Source organism: Maylandia zebra, linkage group LG12 (assembly GCF_041146795.1).
Source record: "Maylandia zebra isolate NMK-2024a linkage group LG12, Mzebra_GT3a, whole genome shotgun sequence".
Lineage (NCBI taxonomy): Eukaryota > Metazoa > Chordata > Actinopteri > Cichliformes > Cichlidae > Maylandia > Maylandia zebra.
Window position 1 is genome coordinate 20,839,335 of NC_135178.1, and position 6,000 is coordinate 20,845,334.

The following is a 6,000-nucleotide window of genomic DNA, read 5'->3' on the forward strand; positions in this document are numbered from 1 at the left end:
TTCATTTGTTATAAAATAATTAGGGGACAGGCCTTGTCTGGCCATGAAACTGCATGTCAGTCAGTTAGCTAATTAACTCTGAGCCTCTGAAAATCAGGAACTGTGTACAAAAATGGCTATAATTACCTGTAATTGCACTTCAATTGCAATATCTGATTTAATATCCACTGTGTTACAAATGCAAAACTACAAAAATTGTGTCTTTGTCCAACAAATTATTGAACTCACTGTAGATAAAACGGCAGAATTTTAAAAATTTCTTTTAGGGATAGCAGATAAAATTATCATGAGATGAACAGAAGCTAGATTATGTTGTACATAAAATAACAAAAATGCCCCATTACATAAACTTCCCTCCTAAGTATTGTCAAAGCCACTTACAGCACAATTACAAAACAGTGTTACAACATTATCCCTGTGTGTGAAAAATAATAAACCTGTAATCTTATTACAGTACTTCATGCGTTCCATCGATGCTTTCACATCCAAAGCAGTTTATTGATTTGAACATATTTGTTCATCCCAGCCGCATGCTGCATTAACCTACTTTTTTCCATTTTTTGTGCTGGTCTAGTGTTTGTATTTTAATGCCATGTGACAAAAACTCATTTCAGTATTTGGACTTCGTGTCTCTTCAGGAAATTGCTAAGTGTCAAATTCTTAAGCCAGACCTGCAATGCCAGCCTTTGAGTGATAATTATAGGCCCTTAAAATCACTCTCACCCACATTACACATATTCAAATTCAAGGCAATACAAACACAAATACACACACGCATACATTCATATCATAGTGAGGACATTCATTGACATTTTGATATTAAACCCTAAACCTAATTGCAACCCTAACACTAAATTCTTTACTGTCGAACAGCTCATTAAGTGAGGCTTGAACTCAAAGACAAACCCGTCTTTATAATGGTAAAAGTAACAACACACACACCAACTTGTACCAGTCAATACGAGATCAATGTGTGTGTGTGTGTGTGTGTGTGTGTGTGTTATTTGTTTGTTTAGAGCGCTTACTCTCCATGCGTATGATAAAAAATACAGATTTCAAAGCAGCTGTCAAGTGGAAGCTCAGTCGTGTCACCACCATCCATTCTGAACGTCCCCAGGAGAGCTGACCCACTTCATGGTGCAATTTGTCTCAGTGACATCCTCCTTCTCTTCTGTCTTTTTCTGCCACTGTCGCCATAAATAAGTGCAGATGACCTCAAAAAGGAAGTAAAGTTAACTTCTGTGTGTGTGTTTTTTTCTACCCATGATGGCACTGTTCTGACAGTAAAATCATCAGGATCAACAGGAATCCACACCTCTGTCGGCGTGACACAGTTATCCCTGCTTGGCCCCGACTCTGATCTGCTTCAGTTCTTCCAGACACCTGCACAGATTCTGAACGGACCGAGAGCGACCGCAAAAAATGTGCATGAAGGTTAATGCTATAAAGTGGTTTCTCTCCATAGTGGAGATAAGCTTGACGCTGATGTTAACATGTTGTTCAACTCCCTAGAAAATGTTGTATTTTGTAAATTTATGAACTCAAAACACAACTTCAAGCCTGCTAACTAGCCACATGTATGAGTTGGAGACTTAAAGTAGTGGCTGTATGGGGAAAAAAAACATTAAGATATGAATAATTTTCCTGTTCTCTCATACCTTGGCTATGTAAAATGGGAGTCTCTTTTACATGTTTACTTACTGGGTGGTTGGCACAGCTGTGATACAGATTTTTCTGTTGAAACTTGCTGTTCTCCTTTTGTTGGGTGACAGAAAAATGGAAATATTGCACAAAACTCAGCTCTATAGATTTATTTTCTTAACACCCTCGTGGCTGCTTGGGGTGTTCCCCATGGATCAGTGCTTAGACCTTTGCTGCTTTTTACATCAGTGTTGTGGGGATGGTACAAGAATACAAAGCTGAACCATCTGCTGGGGACTGTTTAAATCCCTGCGAGGTGTCGGCATCCACAATGTAGGATAGACTTTACTCAGTTAAAAAAAAAAAAAAGTTGTGCCCTTGACAGTCATCTGTATCAATCTTTTACAAGTACAGTTGTTACGTTCCCCTGAGGGGTCTAGGCGGTGAGGGGGGAGTAACAAAAAGTGACCGGGTTAGAAAAAGGAGTCAAGGAGGCAAAAGGGTTAAATCAAAGAGTTTTATTAAAGTAGCTCAACTAAAAAAGACGGACAAGCCGCTATCACCATTTAAGAAAACAAACAAAACTCAGGCGTGGTCAATAAAGTAAAACGTAAGCCAAAAAGAAAGAGAGCAGCTCACTAGCTGCAAACCACAATAACACAGCTAGCTGTAACCACTCACAAACACACTCATGGCACTCTGGCCCAGAGCTCACCTTTCCCTGGGCTTAAATACTTTTAATTACTGATGTGAGTCAGCTGTGTAACAGGGAAAGGTGGCACCTCAGGCAGAAGAGGTGGTGGGACACGCCCACACAGGCACCTTCAGGAGGAGGCCCTGCTAGGGCCGTAACACCCCCTCCCATAAATACAAACCCGTGGTTTGTCAAATGATTATGATAACCAAAAAAAACTAATCAAGTCCGTAACCGTCGCATCAACAAATTGCAGGCTTTCCACCTACCAAACCCCATAGCAACGGTTAGGCATTGCCTGCGGAAGCTGCCAACCCCATCTCAACGGGTTCAAAATACTGACTGAGGGTGGCCGCAGACCCTCAAAACAATGTCTCATGTGGTGGCTAGGGCTTTTTTGAGCCATCACATGTGGAGAACACAGCAGGCAGTCAGAAGACCTTACTGCAACAGTTTTCAGACGATTGCTCAGGTCACGGGTACAGGCATGTTTGTTAGTCAGGGGTGCAGGTCTGAGTGGTGGTGTTATACATGATCTGTCCACCTGCAGGTCATGTTGAGGAACGGGGACATTGTCAACCAGCAGCAGCTCAGGGTTAGTTGACCTCTCACATTGACTGCATGACACGATTGAGCAATTATGCTCCAAGTGTAGCCTTTTACTAGGCCTGGCAACCTGGTCGGTTTGAGAACCACGACTAGCTTTTCTCAAAGCAGGCACTTGTTGCTTTGAGTCGGCTTTCCGTTTGAGTTTCAATTTTGAACAGTCAGCAATGAGGTGTCCAGGGTTGTGGCAGAAGAAACAAAGCTTTGTTTTGGGTCTCGAAACCACAACTTTTTCAGCCTTGTTAGCTGGCTCCCTCCTATCTCTCCAAGATGTATTATAGTGAGAAGGGATGTCACATTCCACAGCATTTGTTTTATGAGTTAGGGTAAACTCATCTGCCAGTATGGCAGCCTGCTGTAAAGTGGAAACCCTCTGTTCGCTTAAATAAAGAGCAATGCACTTAGGAACAGAGTTTTTAAAATCCTCCACAAGCATGAGCTCACGTAACGACCCAAAATTGTGAACCTGGCTTGCAGAGCACCACCTACCAAAAAGCTTTGCCTTCTCCCGAGCAAAGTCAAGGTAGGACTGACCCTGTGCCAACTCCAAACCTCGAAAGTTCTGCCTATAGGCCTCAGGCACAAGTTCATAGGCTTGGAGGACGGCACTTTTAATCTTTTCATAAACTAGGCTGTCCTGCCTAGACAGACCAGAGCAAGCTTCCTGAGCCTTACCTGTGAATTTACACAGCAACATCACCCCCCACACGTCTTCAGGCCACTGTAATGCAGTTGCTATGCTTTCAAACACACTGAAGAAGCTCTCAACACTGGATTCACAGAAAACGGGAACCAGGTGGATGTTATTACTTACAAACGAGCTTCTAGACACCTGTGCACTGATGGCTTCATCAGCCATTTTGGGGGCCGGAGAAGGGTTAGAAAACACCCTAATTAAGACACAACCACACCCATCTGCCAACTCACTCAGCAACTACTGAACAATTAACAGAAAACTACACAACTTACTTTAACTGACCAACTTACCTCTTGCCACACACACATTAACAAATACAACTTACCCAGTTCCTAAGCACAACAACCTTTACCTACCTATCTTCTGGAGCATGCTGGGCTCGAGGCAACTTTAAAGGCAGAACTTCAGCGACCGGAGCCCTGAATTGCCTACCCCCAACAGGGAACTAATCCCCGCCCAGGATTACTCCGAAAATAAAAAAGGCAAAACAACAAAAGAGTGCCCGAAGGAAGAACTTAATAAGCTCAGCTGGACACTCACCTAACTTAACTGGGAAGTTGAATCTCTAAAGGTGAACAAAGCAAGATAATCAAAAACCAATTCCAACTCAAAACTCCCTTTTCAACAATCCCGGACGAGCCCCCACTTGTTACGTTCCCCTGAGGGGTCTAGGCGGGGAGGGGGAAGTAACAAAAGTGACCCGGTCAGTAAGGCAAAAAGTCAAAAGGAAAACGTAGCTGACAACCACAAAACACAGCTCACCAGCTGGAAACACCACAAAAACACTCAGCTCACTAGCTGTAAACCACACAAATGGCACAGTGGATGCACAGAAGTTACATTTATTAGTGTGTCTGTGAAGGTTCTCAGTCATCCAGGTCATCGTAGTCAAAGGAGCTTGCAAAGAAAAGCGTCTGGACTTCTTTAAGTTGCTTGAAGACGTTTCACCTCGTTACACCACGTTTCACCTCAGGTTTAAATCTGGGACTCTCCACCATTTGACCTTAGAACTGAAGAAGCTTCTCGGATGAGAGGTGAAACGTCTTCAAGCAGCTTAAAGAAGTCCAGACGCTTTTCTTTGCAAGCTCCTTTGATTTATTAGTGTGGTAGATTTGGAGAATATATTTTTGCAATACTTGTAGAAAATTGTATCGTATTTGGGAAAAAAGCGGGGTATGGACTGCAGAACAAGTGAGGCTGAATTATGGAGGTGTTTCACGAAAATCTATTTAAATTGAAAAAAGGCAAAGGCACCACCCCCTCAAGTCAAACAGAGTGCAAATTTAGACAGGCATGCAGAAAAACCACAAACCTCAGGGCCATATTCAGCTCTGTCAGACTTATGAAAAAAGACCTGAATGCCTGTGCAAACTCATTAAGTTAGCATAGAGAAAGTAGTTTATTACTGCATCCAAGGAGATGGGAAAAGGGGAAATAATTGTGTTTCTTGTGGCTATGCACAGAAAATGTTGTGTGTCTTTTGCAAGGCATCTGTTCCAGCCTCGTCTAAAATCCAGTGAGTTTCTTTCCATGAGCAGAAGCACAACTGTTTTTTTCTGCCACGCTCCTGCATGAACAAAGCAATACATCCATTCTATACATGAGTTATTATGTGCATGCATATTCAGAGACACCTGCAAAGATGCAACTCTTTCCCCAGCTCACTCTCAGGACTTTTTGACAGCGTACCTTATTAATGCCCGTCTGTATATTTTATATGCGCTTCAATGCCCCGGCACATTTACCACCCAGTTACTATTTTCTATCATCTCATTAACCTGCTCTCTCCTCTCTGATTCATCCCTCCTGCACAGCTGCAAATGCAACCCAGAGGAGGCGGGCGTATAGCACACTCTCAGCTCAAGCACGTCTCTTCATTTACTTCTTAATTATTAGTTGAGTTGGGAGTTATGAGTAGGCCTCTTTTAGATTTTGAGTTTATTAGTTTAGTTTGCTTATATTAGTTTAGGAGAGCAGTCTGAATCAGACAGTTTCATGGTGTGGGTGGTTTGTGCTCTTCTTTCTCTTTTGCTTTTGCTGGGGCTCCTCTTCCCCTCAGGTCTTCTCCGCATGTCGTATGTTAGGGTCCTTTAAGCCATGGATTTAGGGACCATGCCACTATATCAATAACAGAATTTACTAGCCATATTCCTGTCAAGTAACTTGTACTTGTATCATGTTAATTATGTGGATCTGAAAATTCTAAATAAACTCTAATGTTGACAAAGAGTTTAGATGTGGTATGTCCACAATTTCATTCACGTGGTAAAGTAGTATGGCTACAATGTCAAAGAAAATGTAATCTGTAAAAGAGCCAAACAGTAGTTCACATTTTTGACAAAGGTCAACAACTTATGCTGTG